Source organism: Equus caballus, chromosome 22 (assembly GCF_041296265.1).
Source record: "Equus caballus isolate H_3958 breed thoroughbred chromosome 22, TB-T2T, whole genome shotgun sequence".
NCBI lineage: Eukaryota > Metazoa > Chordata > Mammalia > Perissodactyla > Equidae > Equus > Equus caballus.
The window spans coordinates 5360667-5380106 of NC_091705.1; the positions used below are offsets into that span (position 1 = coordinate 5360667).

General features: G+C 39.0%; 1 protein-coding gene across 14 annotated transcripts in view; it reads left to right on the top strand.

Annotated features, from left to right (window-relative positions):
• The window catches only part of RALGAPA2 (Ral GTPase activating protein catalytic subunit alpha 2), a 323293-nt gene that overhangs the window by 152061 nt on the left and 151792 nt on the right, over positions 1-19440 (top strand). The gene's annotated exons all lie outside the window — the stretch shown is intronic.

The following is a 19440-nucleotide window of genomic DNA, read 5'->3' on the forward strand; positions in this document are numbered from 1 at the left end:
GTGTATTCTTCTGCCCTGAGGCAACCATCCAGCTACAAATTTGAATCATAACAGTATAAAGTTATGATTTAGTGTGATACAGTGTGATATAGTGTAGCAGTTCAGAGCATGAGCTTCCAGACAGCCTGGCTGAGCTCCAAACTTGGCTATACCTCTTATTAGCCAGGTCGTTTGACCTCACCGTGCCTTGGTTCCCTTATCTGTAAGATGCAGATAATTACACTGCCTACCTCAGAGGGTTCTTTGAAGACTTGGAGGAGGTAAAACATGTAATGCAGTCAGTTCAGAGCTGGGGCACGACAGTCCCCAGTGAGCATGAGCCCCTGTAATGATGCTGAAGAGGATGAGGAGGACAAAACCAGCTCCTTGAGTAACTGAGTGTATTTTATTGTTCTCATATCCTAAAATGTTGGTTTTTTTCTGTTCCCCTACATTTTCTTACTTTTGAAGTAACGATTTGACTGAAAAATATAACTAGCCATTGTGGAATTTCAGAACATGTAGAGAAATAGCCACTCCCATGCTGTGGGTCAGACATAAGTAGTAAATCTTTATTTAGCCCTTTTGTAATTCAAAAATGTTTCTTCTGTGTCCCTGGCTGTTGGCTCACTTTCTACCTGCTCCTCACCCCACCCAGTGTGCCTTCTGTATGTGAAAGCTAGAAAACTAAACTCTGTGTGTCCCCAACTCCTTGCAGCTTGGTGGACCTTGCCTAGGTCCCGTCCAGCAGAAGCATCTACGTGGCACTAGAAGGCAGACGTAGGGAGCAGTGGGCAGCAGCTGTCAGGGGGATTCTGCTCAGGCACCTGCTACGCAGGCGACAGGAGCAGGCAAGGGAGCCTTCACAGGAACTGCTCTGTGGCGTGGCTGGGCGTTTCTGCTGCTGCCTTGTTCCTGGCTGCGGAGGGTTCATGCTTGGTTCCCTGGCACTTCTAGAAATTTTATAAGCCATCTAATGCCCTGATATAAATCCCTTTCCTCTTAATCTCAGCGGACTGGATTCTCTTGTCTGCGCAGAAGAAACTGGCTTCGACAGTGACTACACTGCAAAGTGCTGTGCTGGGCACTAGAGGTGCGGGATCAACATTGGTTCATGTTTCAGCTGCTGAATGCACTTGTAGCATTTCTTTTTTTCCCCTTAATTTTAGCCACTTGTTTTGTAGCGAAGAATATTTACTTTTTTTAGGAACATTTTTGCTTCCATTTAACTTTATATTTTAATTAAGCTTTTGCCACACCAGTGTTAAAGAAAACATAATTTTAAACATATGTAGAGTAATATTCTATCATAGAAGTCAAAATAGTTCATGATTTTCTTAACGGATGTTACAACCTCCTCCCATGAGATATATGATGGAATAATATAATAATAAACAGTCATTTGTAAAAAGATCCCAGGGGGCCTCTCAGTGAGCATAAAACTCAGCAGTGAGCTGTGAAAGCAAGCTGCAGGGGTGATGCTTGTAAATTGGTCATACCTGACTCTTTTAATAACCCCAGACAGCCTGTATCATGCAGTGATATGTAATAATTGCATCACCTTTTCTCAGACAAAGAATTTCTCTTTGCTGAAAATTTACGCTTATAACTAGAACCATATTTTTTAGATACACATAAGTTTATAAATATATTTAAGACTAAGCATAAGTGAGTATTCAGTTTCAGAAAAAGTGAAGAATTAAGATGGCAATTTAGGGACCTTGTTTATCTCATATCCAAGGAAATAATTCCAGTGCATCGCTAAAGTGCTTATTCTGTACAGCAAGTGATTTTTACCAAGGTTTGAAGTCATGGGATTTTAACTAAATGCTCCCAGGATAAAGAGCATTTTTATAAATTTAAAGGTCCAACTGATGTTTAAAGAATTAAATAATAACCTTGATGTGTATCAGTGGAGTCACTTTAGAAGGCCAACTTAAAAGCTTCATTTAAAAACAATTTTAAAAAACTATAGAGTTGTACAGTGAGTAAAAATAGGACTAATTCCAGAGCTTATTCTTAAGGTTTTTAAGAATAGGGAAATGTGTCTTTCAAGGCTTCAGGATATAACCAGCTTCAGGATATAGTCAACATTCGACGTGTATGGACGACAAGCCTCATATTGGGAGGTGAAAGACCTTGGAGCTGGATTCAGCTTTGTCTCCCACGGGCTCTGGGGCCCTTGCCTGACTGCAGGTGGTCAAGTACATGAGTTGGACTGGAGGTCTCTAAGGCCCCCTCCTACTGAGCATTCTTGGATCTTCTGATTTATTTTCAGGCATTTTATTATTGGAGTTACATCATTCTTTTCTAAGACAGCCAAAGGTTCAATAAGTTTTTCAAGTTGAATATTTTTCCTCAACATAGTAAAGACGTGGTCAGGTTCTGAGAGTATGTACAGTAGCATGATGCACATAAATGAGTATCTGTAATTTCCATCAGCTTGGCAAAGGGCCAGATGAGTGATATACGCATTATAGGAATTGAACTTGGTTGAATACCCTGCTGGCTGAGTTGGTTTGAAAGTAGCTCACAGAGGTGCAATTTGAGCAGAACTTTCAGAGACGGATAGGATTTAGATAGCTGGACAAGAAGCAGGATGAAATTTCACATGTCAAATATACAGACCTTCTCAGGCTATGTTCAAGGAACAGAGTGGTTTTGATTTAGTGCCAGATAGAGGCATGGAAATAATGTGTGGATAGGAATCCAGGCAGCACTATAGAGAGCCTTGATTCAGAGCCTTTTTCATCTCTTGGGTAATGGGGAGCCGTTGAATGTTTTAGAACACAACACTCAAAATTACCAAAAAGCATTTTAAGAAGCATAAACCACAGTGGTTATGTGGGATAAATTATAGTCAGGAGAGAATGATGACAACAAGCACAGAAAGGGAATCGTAGTATAGCCCAGGGGCAAGGTAATGAGGGCCTAACAAGAACTGAGACACAGATGGGGTTTGGGCGTGTAAATTTATCTATTTATATGTGTGTATATATGCACATGTGTATATTTATGTCCATGTGCACATGTATGTTTTGTATATATATATTTGTGTGTGTGTATGAAGTATTTTGAACAGGTGGGATATAGTGCTGAGTGATAAGTGCCCTGAGAAGGCAGAACCTCCTGGCACAATTCCCATTATCTCTCAGAGCAAAAGTCGATTTAGAAAGCAAAAAGATGAATTGAGAAAAGGCAGGGCGTAAGGTAGGATGGGACCCCTCTCTTCACTGTGGACATTGTAACACAGTGGCAGGCTAATCAAGTGTATGGAAGGTGTCCTCAAAGAATCCTTGCCTGTGAGGAAGTAGAAACGTGTGGGAAAGATTTCCAGGCACATTGTCTCTCCACTTAAGAGAATGTATTTTCTAACCCTGTTGGAATTCAAACAGGGCGCAAACCGTAAATTTATTTACACTTATTAAGCTAGAACTTCCAAAGTTCTCTGTTATTTTATGGTTTTGTTAGCCAATGTTGTTACTATTTTTTTGAAAGTAATTTGACAAAATAATTCTTTTATTTTCCTAGAAATATAATTTTTATTAGCTTGAATTTACTTCATTCAAATTATTGGGATTTTACTGAATATAAAGATTTACTACAGCAATAAACAAAACTTTCAAGTTTGACTTAGGTTTGATGGAGGAATAATATTTGCAAGGTTAGGTGGTGTATGTCGCCTCTCCTGACTTGTATTGTTAAGTTAATGGTAGTTCTTAGTTTGTGCTTATTTTGCAAATTCAGAGTAATAACATGTAGAATCTATCATATAGTGTTATACCATCAAGTAACATTGGTTTCTGAATGTTTCCCCTAAGGTTTCATGAGAATGTACAAGCCGTAGATTACTCATTTTATCGAAGAAAATTTTATTATATTTTTGTTCAGCCATGGACTCTTAAGATAGATGATTGCACCAAAATAATAAACAGGAGTGTTTTTTCTTTTCTTTTATAGCTGTAAAACCAATAATTATTTTCCATTAAGCTATAGACTGAACCCACTTACACCTAAATAAGAAAAGTAGAAATATATAGAAGGTAACAGATGGTGGAGGTTCCAGTTATGAGGTTTTACACGTGCAGTGAACTCGCTTCACAGCTTTAACAAGTGTAAGTGATCGCATGGGAGGCTGATCTGAGAGGAAAAAGTTTACCTGGGAGCCCAGAAACTAGAGTTTTGTTTGATTTCCATTTTTGAAATTAAAGTATAAAGACTTTCTTTCAAGTAAATGCTATCAGTGAAGAATATGAATTATATGTATTTTGCCGTAAGTGTTTAATAATCACCTGCTTTATGAAATAAATTAAAGCATAAAAAATGCAATATAATAGCAACTCAATATTTATGGAAAATTGAAAGATTTTGTTCTCAGTAAACTGTTACCATATGATACAATGTATAAGCTGGCCTACATTTTTCAGTAGAGAAAATATTCTTTTGCCCCTCAGGTCTCTCTGAAAGGAGACTCTATTGTGGCTTCTCACAAGCTCCAAGTTATCAACATCTTCCTCAGTAGACTCTCTGGAGTACATCTTGTCTTTTCCAAGACAGTAGGGAGTCAGTAAATGTGTTGATTGATAGAAAATCGAAGACAAAAAGAAAGACCTCCTTAAATCCATGGGGAAGAATGGGTGACCAAAGTAGCTGAGCTGAACTCTTCTGGTTGAGACTTTGGTTCCAATTGTCAATTTCAAAGCAGGCATTAACTTTCTATAGTGATGAGCTAGCCAGTGTTCATTACCCTAGAGCAGTGATTCCTGGGATGCAGGGGGATTTTGACACACATCCTCCACCCCTCTGGGGACCTTGGAAATGTCTGGAGACATTTTGGTTGTCACAAGTGGGGAGGGGAGTGCACTGGCAGCTAGTGGGTAGAGGTCATGGATGTCATTAAACATCCTACAACCACGACAAAGAATTTACGATCCAAAGTGTCAATAGTGCTGAGATTGAGAGACCCTGTCCTAGAAGAGAACCTGTGTAGACGACACTAGACTAGGAGAAGAGCCAGGCAGTATAAATTAAATGACAAAACTCAGTAATCAAAAAAAGTGTGAAAGACTAGCTCTCTCAACTTAACAAAGGAAATTAAACCATGCAAAAATGTAACCAGGGACATTTAAAGAATTGCAAATGTTTTACATTGAACTATATGAAAATTGCCAATATTGGACTATTTTTCAAAAAGGGGGGTGTGATTTCATATGATTCAAGGTATTTTTAAAAATCAATTTAAGAAGTAAAACATTGTGTGATCTGATTAATTCAGAGTTAACATGAAAAATATCTGAGTTGTATTTTGTCCAAAAGCCCAATCTGAATGACTGGTGTGGTCTGCAGTCACAAAGCCCAAGGCACTACAAGCATGAATGGAGGCCAGGAGGAAGCTCAGGGTAGCTCTGCTACCTTCACCCCACTGCCCAAGTAGCTAAGAGGAAGAAGGATGGTGAGAGAACAGCTCGCCTGGTAAAGAGTTGGCACATGGGTACCAATCATTGCTGTCTTCAAATGTCTAGAGCCATGCTTGTGGGGAGAGAGAGATCGGGCTGTCTTACCTCCAGAGTGGGGAACTGATGGTAGACACCAGCTCACCACCAGAGACACTTTCTAACCCGATCCTATCGAGGCATAGCAGATGATTGATTAGGGGTTTGTAAGCCTCTCAAGCTCTGAAGTATCCATCCAGGCTATCTGGCCTGGCCCCCTCACTGGCAGCCTGGGGAAAAAGGATGTCCACTTTAGAGCTTGAGCCCTGGCCTTGCAGTTAAGTCTCTGCATCCTTGCACCAGTGACCACATAGCTTTCTCTGGCTTGAGCTTCTTGTTCTGTGAAGCGGGGTCCTAATGGCTCTCTTTGGGGCCTTGGAAAGGCGAGGACAGTTGGGTCTTTAGTAGGCACTGGTGCTGCCACTACAGTAGGGATTCCCTGTTGTCTGGAATATCTCTTGTTGACCTACAAGATCGTCTTTCTCCATTTAGAATTCCATGAAGATTTAAGGAACATTCACTTTTTTCTTTAGGCAGAGAAGAACTGAGAGACAGAGCGATGGCTTCTAGAGGCATGTAAAGTACTAAATTGTACTAGGGACAGGGGGATGCTGCTAAGTCCCGTTGAAAAGGAGTGATTTTTGAATAGAAGAGATTTTAAATCATGACTGTGGTTTATAATCCATAAAGGATAGGTTTAGATACAAGGAAATAACATCAAGAAGAGCACTTTAAATTGCAAGTCTTGTTTCTGTGAGAAAGTACTCTCCTTGTGGGGAATAATCTCTTTTTGTCTGTTGATTTCTTTTTAGCACATAACAGTAAGTGGTAGTTGGTAATGCAGCTTGTTAAGCTATTAATGCTATTTAGTGGAACACACTTTGGAGAGAACATTGTTTTCTAAAGAAACAATAAACAACAGTTTTTCTTTTGTTCTTCCATGGAAAAATATTCTTTGATAGGTATTTGTGGGCTGGAGAAAATCTTAGAAAAAAGAGAACCTTTCAGTAATAAGACATTAACATAAAATACCTACCATTTTTTTCTGTACGGGAGTCTTGCATTGAATGTGTGCAGCATGGTCCTTTTGTCAAGACCCATTGCCCTGTGTCACCTGTTTGCTTCTCACCCTTGAGTCCCCATGAGTACTTGCTGCCCCCTGCAAAAACCTTATGCTGTTGGCCTGGCTTCACCCTCAGCTATGCATAGCTGTCTCCTTACCCCTCAGAGGTCATTGCTGGAAGGCAGGAGCTGTGCTTTATTCTGCCTCAGTCCCCTTACAGTGCTTGACGTGGTACCTTCAACCCAGGTAGCACCTGAGAAATTTGTCAACTTATCGTTAAATGTTTGTGTATTAAATTAGTGGAAGGACTTGATTTTCATTTCACACGCTTTTTTAATTAGTAGATTTTTAATCAAATCTGTTTCATCTTATTTTTTAATCGATGCTAGAAAAAACTTATTTTAATAAGATCGTAATTAATAATACTGCTATAATTTAATGAAAGCTCTGATGAATGAGGCTTTAGAACTTGCAAAATGCTCTCAGATCAGTCTCCTTTGCCCCTTGTAAGAGCACTGTGGGATAGCTTTCTTGTATTTTCACTCCCATTTTACACATCATGAAATTGCTGCTCAGGAGACAAAAGTATCTGCCCAAGATCAGAGAACAAATTAATGGTATCTTTTAGGAGTCTTATCTCCACATCCCTCCTCTTCCTGCTTCATCATTCTCCCCAATATCTGCCTGAAAGCAACTCTGTTTAAAGAAAAAAAGAAGGTACTTTTTAAGCCCCCAAAATGAATTTCACTATGTGTAAATTAAAAATGAAAATGTTAAAGAGGTATTCCTAGAATTTGAAGCAGTGAGCCATTTGTCGACTCTAGAGGTCGATTAGTTCTTCTAGACGTCTGATTCCTTACCTTTGCCTCTTTCCTTCCTGCTATGGTGGGCTTCGAGTGTAATGGGCTCTCCATCATAGGATTAGCAGGCCAGGTGATGGCTCAGGTTTGTCAAAACTGCTGCTTTGTTAGTGGTTCTGGCCTGAGGTTTCACTGGAAGTAGGCTGACAGAGCTGGTTCCCTTTGGGATTTTTCTCTTAAATTTCAGCCATTCTTGGGAGCTCTTTGTCCAAACACAAATTAAATTACAAAAAAGAAGAAGTTGTAATTCTGTTGCCCAAACAGAGACTAAAAACATTATCTGTCGGGACTCCTCTGTGTATCTTATCCAGACCTCCATTCCACATTGGTGGGATGGTCTCTAGACTCCTAGAATTAGATGACCACTGGATTGCCCTCCTTTTTTTAATTTTTTTACAGAACACAAAAATGTTGGAAGCTTCAGTTTTGCTTGTACGTGCTGAGAGAATAATTTTACATATAAGGAAACAAACTAGGGAGCATGCATTTTGTGTTATCCTAGAATGAAAAGAATGAGTATAATCATATTCCAAAATTCCTTTCTTTTCTGGTGTGAGAATGCACCAGAAGACATGGGAAGCTCCAACAGAAGTAGTTTTTCCTCTTTAACCTGCCCCTGGTCATAGGCTAGGAAACAGCCCAGCAGAACTCAGAGCCACCAAGTGAGAAGGAAACAGTTTTGGTTTTTTATTTTTTTTTTTTAACTTTCAGGTGTACATCGTAATATATTTCGAATTCTGTGTAGATTACATCATGTTCACCACCCAAAAATTAATTATAATCCATCACCACACATGTGAGCCTAATCACCCCTTTACCCTCCCCCATCCACCCTTCCCCTATGGTAACCACCAATCCAATCTCTGTTGCTATGTGTTTGTTTGTTTTTGTTTTTATCTTCTACTTATGAGTGAGATCGTATGGTATTTGACTCTCTCCCTCTGACTTATTTCACTTAGCATATACCCTCAAGGTCCATCCATGTTGTCACAAATTTCTGGATTTCATCATTTCTTATGGCTGAGTGGTATTCCATTGTGTATATATACCACATCTTCTTTATCCATCCCTCCCTTGATGGGCACCTAGGTTGCTTCCAGTTCTCGGCTATTGTGAATAATGCTGCAATGAACATAGGGGTGTATGTATCTTTATGCATTTATGTTTTCAAGTTCTTTGGATAAATACCCAGCAGTGGAATAACTGTATCATATAGTAGATCTATTTTTAATTTTCTGAGGATACTGCTTTCCGTATTGGCTGCACCAGTTTGCACTCCCACCAGCAATGTACGAGGGTTCCCTTCTCTCCACATCCTCTCCAACACTTGTTGTTTCCTGTCTTGTTAATTATAGCCATTCTGACTGGCGTGAGGTGATATCTCATTGTAATTTTGATTTGCATTTCCCTGATACCTAATGATGTTGAACATCTTTTCATGTGCCTGTTGGCCGTCGATCTATCTTCTTTGGAGAAATGTCTGTTCAAATCTTTTACCCATTTTTTAATTGGGTAGTTGGGTTTTTTGTTGTTGAGATGTATAAGTTATTTGTATATTTTGGATATTAAGACCTTGTCTGATATATGGTTTGCAAATGTCTGCTCCCAATTGTTAGGTTGTCTTTTTGTTTTGTTGATGGTTTCCTTTGCTGTGCAGAAGCTTTTTAGTTTGATGTAGTCCCATTTGTTCATTTTTTCTTTTGTTTCCCTTGCCCGGTCAGACATAGTACTTGAAAATATGCTGCTAAGACCAATGTCAAAGAGTACACTGCCTATGTTTTTTTCTATAAGTTTCATGGTTTTGGGTCTTACATTCAAGTCTTTAATCCATTTTGAGTTGATTTTTTTGCATGGTGTAAGGGAATTATCTACTTTCATTCTTTTGCATCTGGCTGTCCAGTTTTCCCAACACCATTTATTGAAGAGACTCTCCTTTCTCCATTGTATGCTCTTGGCTCCCTTATCGAATATTAGCTGTCCATAAATGTGTGGGTTTATTTCTGGGCTCTCGATTCTGTTCCCTTGATCTGTGTGTCTGTTTTTGTGCCAGTACCGTGCTGTTTTGGTTACTCTAGCTTTGTAGTATATTTTGAAATCAGGGAGTGTGATACCTCCAGCTTTGTTCTTTTTCCTCAGGAATCCTTTGGCTATTCCGGGTCTTTTGTTGTTCCATATAAATTTTAGGATTCCTTGTTCTATTTCTGTGAAAAATGTTTTTGGAACTTTGATAGGGATGGCATTGAATCTATAGATTGCTTTAGGAAGTATGAACATTTTAGCGATGTTAATTCTTCCAATCCAAGAGCATGGGATATCTTTCTATTTCTTTGTGTCTTCTTCACTCTCTTTCAACAATGTTTTATAGTTTTCAGTGTACAGATCTTTCACTTCTTTGGTTAAGTTTATTCCTATGTATTTTATTCCTTTTGTTGCAATTGTAAATGGGATTGTATTCTTAATTTCTCTTTCTGCTACTTCATGGTTAGTGTATAGAAACACAACCGATTTTTTCTATGTTGATTTTGTATCCTGCAGCTTGCCTGTATTCATTTATTATTTCTAAAAGATTTTTACTGGATTCTTTAGGGTTTTCTATATATAAAATCATGTTGCCTGCCAATAGTGACAGTTTCACTTCTTCTTTTCCAATGTGGATCCCTTTTACTTCTTTGTCTTGCCTGATTGCTCTGGCTAGGACTTCCAATACTCTGTTAAATAAGAGTGGTGACAGAGGGCATCCTTGTCTGGTTCCTGTTCTTACAGGAATAGCTTTCAGCTTTTCTCCATTGAGAATGATATTTGCTGTGGGTTTGTCATATATGGTCGTTATTATGTTGAGGTATTTTCCTTCTATACCCATTTTATTTAGAGTTTTTATCATAAATAGATGCTATATCTTGTCAAATGCTTTCTCTGCATCTATTGAGATGATCATGTGATTTTTATTCTTCATTTTGTTAGTGTGGTGTATCACGTTGATAGATTTTTCGATGTTGAGCCATCTGTGCATTCCTGGAATAAAACCCACTTGATCATGATGTATGATCTTTTTAATGTATTCTTGTATTTGATTTGCTAGTATTTTGTTGAGGATTTTTGTATCAATGTTCATGCTGATATTGGCCTGTACTTTTCTTTTTTTGTGTTGTCCTTGTCTGGTTTTGGTATCAGGATAATGTTGGCTTCGTAGAATGTGTTAGGAAGCCTCCCCTCCTCTTCGATTTTTTGGAAGAGTTTGAGAAGTATAGGTATTACATCTTCTTTGAATGTTTTGTAGAATTCACCAAGGAAGTCATCTGGTCCTGGACTTTTATTTTTGGGGAGATTTTTGACTGCTGTTTTGATCTCCTTACTGTTATTAGTCTATTGAAATTTTCTGTTTCTTCTTGGTCCAGTTTTGGAAGGTTGTGTGATTCTAAGAATTCATCCATTTGGTTGGTGTACAGCTTTTCATAGTATTCTCTTATAATCTTTTGTACTTCTAAAGTGTCTGTTGTAATTTCTCCTCTTTCATTTCTGGCTATTTATTTGAGGCTTTTCTCTTTTTTTCTTGGTGAGTCTAGCTAAGGGTTTGTCAATTTTGTTTATCTTTTCAAAGGATCAGCTCTTGGTTTCATTAATTGTTTCTATTGTATTTTTAGTCTCTATTTCATTTATTTCTGCTGATTTTTATTATTTCCTTCCCTCTGCTGATTTTGGGCTTCGTTTGTTCTTCTTTTTCCAGTTACTTTAGATACACTGTTAGATTATTTATTTGGGATTTTTCTTCTTTGTTGAGGTAGGCCTGAATTACTATCAACTTCCCTCTTAGAACCACCTTTGCTGTATCCCATAGATTTTGGCATGTCACATTTTCATTTTCATTTGTCTCCAAGTCTTCTTTGGTTTCTCCTTTGATTTCTTCATTGACCCAACCATTGTTCAGTAGCATTTTGTTTAATCTTCACATTTTTGTGGCTTTTCTGATTTTCTTCCTGTAGTTGATTTCTAGTTTCATACTTTTGTGGTTGGAAAACATGCATGGTATTATTTCGATCTTCTTAAATTTATTGAGACTTGTTTTGTGGCCTAATATGTGATCACTCCTGGAGACTGTTCCATGTGCATTTGAAAAGAAGGTGTATTCTGCAGTTTTTGGATGGAATGTTCCATATATATCTACTAAGTCCATCTGGTCTAAGGTGTCATTTAAACCCAGTGTTTCCTTATTGACCTTCTGTTTGGATGATCTATCCATTGGTGTAAGTGGTGTGTTAAAGTTTCCTATTATTATTGTGTTACTGTCTATTTCTCATTTTATGTCTGTTAATAATTGCTTCATATATTTATATGCTTCTATGTTGGGTGCATAGATATTTACAAGTGTTATATTTTCTTGTTGCATTGTTCCCTTTATAATTATGTAGTCCCTGTCTTTGTCTCTTGTTGCAGTTTTTGTTTTAAAGTCTATTTTGTCTGATATAAGTATTGCTATCCCTGCTTTCTTTTCTTTGCCATTTGCATGGAGTATCTTTTTCCATCCTTTCACTTTCGGTTTGTGAATGTCTTTAGGTGTGAATTGTGTCTCTTATATGCAGCATATACGTGGGTCTTGTTTTTTTTATCCAACTGGCCACTCTGTGCCTTTTGAATGGAGCATTTAGTCCATTGACGTTTAAAGTAGCTATTGATAAATATGTGTTTATTGCTATTCTGTTACTTTTTTTTCTAGGTGTTTTAGTAGTTCTTCTCTGTTCCTTTCTTTTTGTCTTCCTCTCTTCCCTTGTGATTTGATGGCTTTCTTTAATAATATGTTTAATTTCTTTCCTCTTACTTATTTGTTTATTTATTATAGATTTCTGGTTTGTGATTACCATGAGGTTCCTCTATAATATTCTACGTATATAGCAACCTATATTGAGTTCATAGTCTCTCTAGCTTGACCTCTTTCTAAAATCTTTACTTTTTCACTCCCCTCCTCCCACATTTTATGTTTTTGAAATCATATCTAATCTCTTGTTTTGTGTGTCTATCTATTACCCTCTTATCATTGAAATAGGTAATTTTAGTACTTTTGTGTTTTAACCTTCATATTATCTTCATAGGTGGGTGATCTGCTACCTTCACTATATTTCTACCTTTGCCAGTGATTTTATTGCCTGTTGTGTTTTTTTTTTTTTTGATAATTTACTTATCCCTATTTGTGGTCATCTCTTTCCCACTTAAAGAAGTCCCTTCAGCATTTCTTGTAGAACTGATTTCTTGGTGATAAGCTCCTTTAATTTTTGCTTGTCTGGGAAGCTCTTTGTCTCTGCTTCCATTCTGAATGATAACCTTGCTGGATAGAGTATTCTTGGCTGTAGGTTTTTTCCTTTAAGCACTTTAAATATGTCATGCCATTCTCGTCTAGCCTGTTGGGTTTCAGCTGAGAAGCCTGCTGATAGCCTTATGGGCTTTCCTTTGTGTCACTTATTGCCTTTCTCTTGCCAGTTTTAGGATTCTCTCTTTATCTTTAATTTTGGACATTTTAATTATAATGTGTCTTGGTGTTGGCCTATTTGGGCTTATCTTGTTTGGAGCTCTCTGTGCTTCCTGTACTTGGATGTCTGTTTCCTTCCTTATGTTAGGAAAGTTTTAAGATATTATTTCTTCACATAGGTTTTCTGCCCCTTTGTCTCTCTCTTCTCTTTCTTGGACACCTATAAAATGAATGTTAGTGTGCTTGATATTGTCCCAGAGTTCCCTTAGACTGTTCTCATTCTTTTTTCTTTTTTCTGTTCAGCTTGAGTGATTTCCTCTAGCTCGCTGATCTGTTCTTCTGTATCATCTACTCTGCTATTGGGTCCCTCTAGTGAATTTTTCCTTTCAAGTATTGTATTCTTCATTTCTGATTGGTTCTTTTTTATATTTTCCAATTCTTTGTTGACATTCTCACTGTGTTCATCCAGTCTTCTCCCAATATCAGTGAGCATCCTTGTGAGTTTTTGTCTGAACTCTTTGTCATGTAGATTTCTTATTTCTGTTTCATTTAGTTCTTTTTCTGGGGTTTTGTCCTGTTCCCTTGCTTGAATGTATTCCTCTGTCTCCTCATTATGCCTCTTTCTCTGTGCTTATATCTATGTATTAGGTGGGTTAGCTATGTCTCCTGATCTTGGACAAGTGGCCTTATGTAAGAGATGCCTTTTGAGGCCCAGCAGTGTGCTTCCGTCTTATCATCAGTCCAGATGATCCAGAAGTGACCCCTGTTTGGGCTACTTGTGTCCTTCTACTGTGGCAGGGTTGCTCTTACTACAGGTACCCAGGGAGTCTAGTCTTTCCCTCCCTGGCCAGCTATTTGTAAATGTGATTTGGGGAGCCTCAGCACCATTGGCTGCAAGGTCTAGTCTCACACTCCTGTTGCAGTTTTCCTGTTAATTGGGTAGGTATCCAATGTAGCTGGTTGCTATGCTCAGGGGCTTATATTTTCTGTAGGCCTCAGGCCTGCAAGGCTGTTGTCAGTTCTCTTAGGAGCACAGCTAAGTGGGGCTGGCCCTAGGCATGGGAACACCCAATTGTTTCAGGCTTTGGAAGGTGGGTCTGATCCTTTTTATGGCTATTTTTGAAGCACAGGTCTTCTGCCCCACCCCCCACAGGGCCACACACAACATTAATGCAGTCCTGGTCTGTGCACACTTCCCAACCTCCTGGAGTGTACCCCATTGCAGGGACCCCCACCTCTCCACCAATGCCCCCCACAGTTCACCTGGTCCTCACACAGGCCATGCCCCTCAGAGGTAGACACATTTGCCTGCCTGTAGAAGATCAGGGCACCCAGTGCATGCAGGACGACAAGTAGCCTGAGTGCTTGCTGTTGGGTGGGGCCAGTCCCTAGGGTGGGCTGCCTGTTCTGGCTGAACTGGATTAAATCTGGACTCTAGTGGGAGTGGCAGACCCCTGGGCTAACAGGCCAGGGGAACAACTTCAATGCCGTCTGCCAGGGTTTATGGCAGCATGGCTGTATTAGGTGACAACAATGGCCACCACCAATGTCTCAGTCTCCAGAGAGGTCTCACTGCTCACTGATATGCACCCAGTGCCTACCAGGTGAGTCTCTTTACCAAAGGACTGTCAGCTTTCTGTCTGATGATTTTAGGTTGCTCTCTGAGACAGGTGAGTTTGTCCATGGGCCCTTTAAGACCCAGGTTTTTTTGGCTTTTGTCTGATAGCTTTTCTAGGGGTGTCCCCGCTGCAGTTAATAGCTGGCAAAGCCGGGTAGTAGGACCCTCATCTCAGTTGTGCTGACTCTGAAGGATGCTTATAGCGGTAACGGGACCCCAGCTCAGAACCTCACTCCTCTAGGGAGGGCTGTGTACCTTAGGGTGGCTCCCACTTGGCTGGCTGTGAAGCTTCACAGCTGGAGAAGGTGGCTTTTTTTCTCTCCAGAAGGAATTTTTGCCTCTTCTGCCTCAGTCAGGACCGTCCCTTGTTGTGGGGGTTCTTTTTATCCAGTTTTCAGTTTTCTTTCCAGGGTAATTTTTCCAAAAATAGTTGTAACCTGTTTGTGTTTGTGGGAGGAGGTGAGTTCAGAGTCTGCTTATGCTGCAATCTTGATGAGATCTCCCAGGAAACGGTTTTAATTGCATCGGATGCTAGTCTTTAACAGCGTCAGAAGCCCTCAGTCTTAGCAGAGCTGAGGCTACCAGTAAGGGACCATAGAAGCCACAAATGGTATGTGTTCTCTGGTGTTCATTTTGAGGGAAAAATAAAAGTCCTGATTTCTTGTTGGAATCCTGGGAAATGTCTTGGTGTTTTCCCATAGAAGCCTTCAAACTACCACCCTCCCACAGCTGTGCCTGCACAAACACACAGACACAGACACAAACACAGACGTTCTGTGCAGCAGTTTCCTAAGAAGAATACTTTGGTGGGAGGCTCAGGGATTTTTTTGAAGATAGCATTTATGACCTAGTTCCTGCATGTAATAATATTTCTGTGAGAGTAAGAGTTATATGTTATTTTGGAAGCTCGTTCTTAAGCCATGGCAGTCATTTATTGACTTCACTTGAAAGTGTAGCTTTAAAAAGTATTATTTGCATTTTTAAGTGAACATTAGGCAAAGTGAATGAGATGAAAGAGTAATTTACACTTCAGAGATAAGTAACATCCTCAGGATGGTGCTTTGCTCTATATATGAGGCCGTTATTCACAAATGTCAAATGGTGCTCCATTGACCCTGAGTTAACGTTTCTCTTTCTATAAGAAGAGGAGCACATCTGGGTTTCTGTCCAAACCTTATGGCAATTTCTGGCCTTGATTAATCTCCTACTTTGTGTCTATAAAATGAAAATATTGAATGATGATCTCTTAGATCTTCTCTAAGTTTTCATAGTTCCAAAGAACCAAATTAAATACCCTCGTTACCCACATTCATTAGAGGTGTGTTTTTCCTTCTAAGTTTCTATACTTCATTCTAAGGTAACACAAGTGTGCAGTCGGATCCTGATCTGAGTTCCAGCACGAGTGAGAGTGAGATGATTATTCTGTTTTGCATCACTGATGTTGATTAAACATTCACTGCGCCTTGCAGCCACTGTGTTGGGCAGCACCTGAGTATGTTAAACCTATGGTTTTATCCAAGAATTTCTTTTCAATATTCTAAGAAGAATGTATTTCTAACTGATGCATTCCTGAGACAGGACGAACAATAATCCTGGGGACGGTATGGCTGCCTGTCTCTTTAGTACCTATGTTAATTATATGTGTGCATATTTTACTCATTGCAGTAATTCCTATCTTAGTGATATTGCTTGCATGATTGATTATGCACTGTAAGCGCATTTATAACCATTCTGTTATCTGTGATGGCAGTGACTTTCTGCTTTTGCTTCTGCTCCAGAACAGTGTAAAAGCAGTAGAGGGGTCGGGTGGAGGAGAGAGTGGAAAGACTTGATTCAGTTTAGCTCTTCTGAAACCGGCAGCTGGTTGCCTCAGGAAAAACAGATTTTAGTATCCTCCTATCCTACCCTATCTACCCCGCGCCCCAGCCCCTTGTAAATTCTTAGGATGTACAAATGCCTTTCTGTGTAGTCTTGTGTCTCTCAGCTTTGGCCATCAGGTTTGGTCCTCTTTCAGAGTGCTCTGCAAGCACTTTACACACCCCTGAGTCTGATGCAGCCTCAACACTCCCACTGTCATCACTTACCAGTAGTAACTAGTTGAAGCCCTCATTTGCCAGATCTCATTGCGAGTGGTTAATAACTGCTCTAGAGCATCTGCATCAACCTCATTAAGCCAGCCTGCTGTACAAACTGTAATGTTGTGGATTTGAGGCTTATCAGGGTCACGACTAAGACAGTCCTTATATAGGCTGTGGTGTCTTCACTGATTGGTGCAGCTGGTTAAGTCACTTCTCTCTAGGACCCTCCAACAGTTTCCCTTGTCTTATGAAATCATAAATGTGGCAGAACTTCCTGATAGCTTTGCCATCTCCCTGTCAGTCTCCCAAGTGAGCTGTGAAATACGTATTATAGGAAGCATACATGAAAGCAGCCCCTTGTGATCTGTGGGCTGCAAGCAGCGTGTTGTATTGGTCTGAGTAAAGGGACTTTATGTTTTGTTTACATTGCTGTGGACTTCGGGCTGAGGGGATGAGCCAGTTCATGTGATGGAGGGTAAGTTCTTTCTCATAGTACCCTGAGCATCCTCAATAGAAAGCACTAATTCGCTGATCTCCAAAAATATTTTGAGAAAATGTTGCTCTGGGTTTGGATGCCACATCATAGGCTCTGGCTTTCTTACCACCAAAGAAACAACAGGCATTTCCATTTTAAACTTCCACATTCTCCTGAAGATCAGGAACAAGATGTGGATGTCCGTTCTCACTGCTTCTAATCACTGGTGTACTGGAGATTCTAGCCAGGGCAGTTAGGTAAGAAAATGACAGAAAATGCATCCAGACTGGAATGAAAAAAGGAAAGCTATCTATATTCACAGATGACATAGTATTGTATAGAGAAAACGCTAAGGAACACACACCACACACAAAAAACCCTATTAGAACAAATAAATGAATTCAGCAAAGTTGCAGGATACAAGGTCTATATACAAAAATCAACTGCATTTTCATATGCCACAATGTACAATTTGAAAATGAAATTGGGAAAACAGTTCCATTTACAGTAGCATCAGAAAGAGCAAAATATTTAGGAATAAATATAACCAAGGAAGTATAAGATGTGTACACTGAAAACCACAAAACATTTCTATAAGAAATTAAAGAAGACTTAAATAAGAAAATATCCCATATTCCATCGATTGGAATACTTAGTACTGTTAAGATGGCAATACTCCCCAAGCTGATCCACAAATTCAACACAATCCCTATGAAAATTCCAGTTGTCTTTTTCACAGAAATGGAAAAGCTGATCCTAAAGTTCACATGCCAATTGCAAGGGACCTCAAGTAGCCAAAACAATCTTGAAAAAGAAGAGCAAAGTCAGAGGACTTCCAGTTTCCTATTTCAAAACTTACTACAAAGGTACAGTAATCAAAACAGCATGGTACTGGTAAAAGACTTGACATAGAGATTAATGGGATAGAATTGGGAGTCCAGAAATAAACCCATACGTCTGTGGTTAACTGATTTTCAACAAGGGTGCTGGGATAATTCAGTGGGGAAGAAGTAGTCTCTGCAACAAGTGGTGCTGGGACAACTGGATATCCACATGCAAAAGGATGAAGTTGGATTCCTACCTCACACTGTATACAAGAATTGAGTCAAAATGGATCATAGACCTAAATGTCCGAGCTAAAATAATAAAACTTATAGGAGTAAATTGTTGTGACCTTGGATTTTGCAGTGGATTCTTAAAAATGACACCAAAGCACAAGCAACAAAATAAAAAAATGGACAAATTTTACTTAATTAAAATTAAAATCTTTTATGCATCAAAGGACACTATCAAGTGTATGAAAAGACAACCCACAAGATAGTAGAAAATATTTGCAAATCATATATCTGATAAAGTCCGTGCCCAGAATATATAGAGAAGTTTCACAACTTAAAAACAAAAAGACAAACAGCCCAATTTAAAAATGGGTGAAGGACTTAGACATTTCTCCAAATAAGATATAATAATGGCCAATAAACACATGAAAAGATGCTCAGCGTCCTTAGTCACCAGGGAACTACAAATCAAAGCCACAGTGAAATACCACTTCATACTCAGTAGGATGACTGTAATAATACTTTTAAAAAAACAGAAAACGTTGAAGAAGAAAGAGACATTGGAACCTTCGTATGTTACTGGTGAGAATCTAAAATGGTAAGGCCACTCTGGAAAGCAGTTTTGCCCTTCCTCAAAAGTTAAACATAGAATTACCTTATGAACCAGCAATTCCACTCCTAGGTATATACCCAAAAGAATTGTCAACGGGTATTCAAATGAAAACTTGTACACAGATTTCCGTAGTGATAGCATTTACAGTTGCCAAAAGGTAGAAACAACCTAAATGTCCATCAAATGATGAAAGGATAAATAAAAATGTGGTATATCAATACAAAGGAATATTATTTGGTCATAAAAAGGAATAACGTATTGCTACATGCTGCATTGCTACATGCTGCAACAGGGGTGAACCTTGAAAACATGCTAAGTGAAAGAAGCCAGATTAAAAAAACTCCACATATTGTATGACTCCATATTCTGAAATGCCCAATATATGTATATTCATAGAGACAGAAAGTAGATTAGTGGTTGCCTGGGGAAGGGGAATGGAGAATGACTGCTAACTGGCAGAGAATTCCATTGAGGGGTAATGAAAATGTTCTCAGATTATGGTGCTAGTGCACAATTCTGTGAATATACTAAAAGCTACTGAGTTGTACACTTTAAAGGGTGAATTTTATTATGTGTAAATTATATCTCAGTAAAACTGTTACAAATAACAAAAAGAAAAAGAAACAGTTAAGACAACCTGGTGACATATCAACTCTAGCACAAAGTAAAATTCATTTAGTGTTTCTTAAAATCAATCAATCCATCTCTACTTTTCCTGAAGCAGTCAGACAGTCTTCATCAGTTTAAAG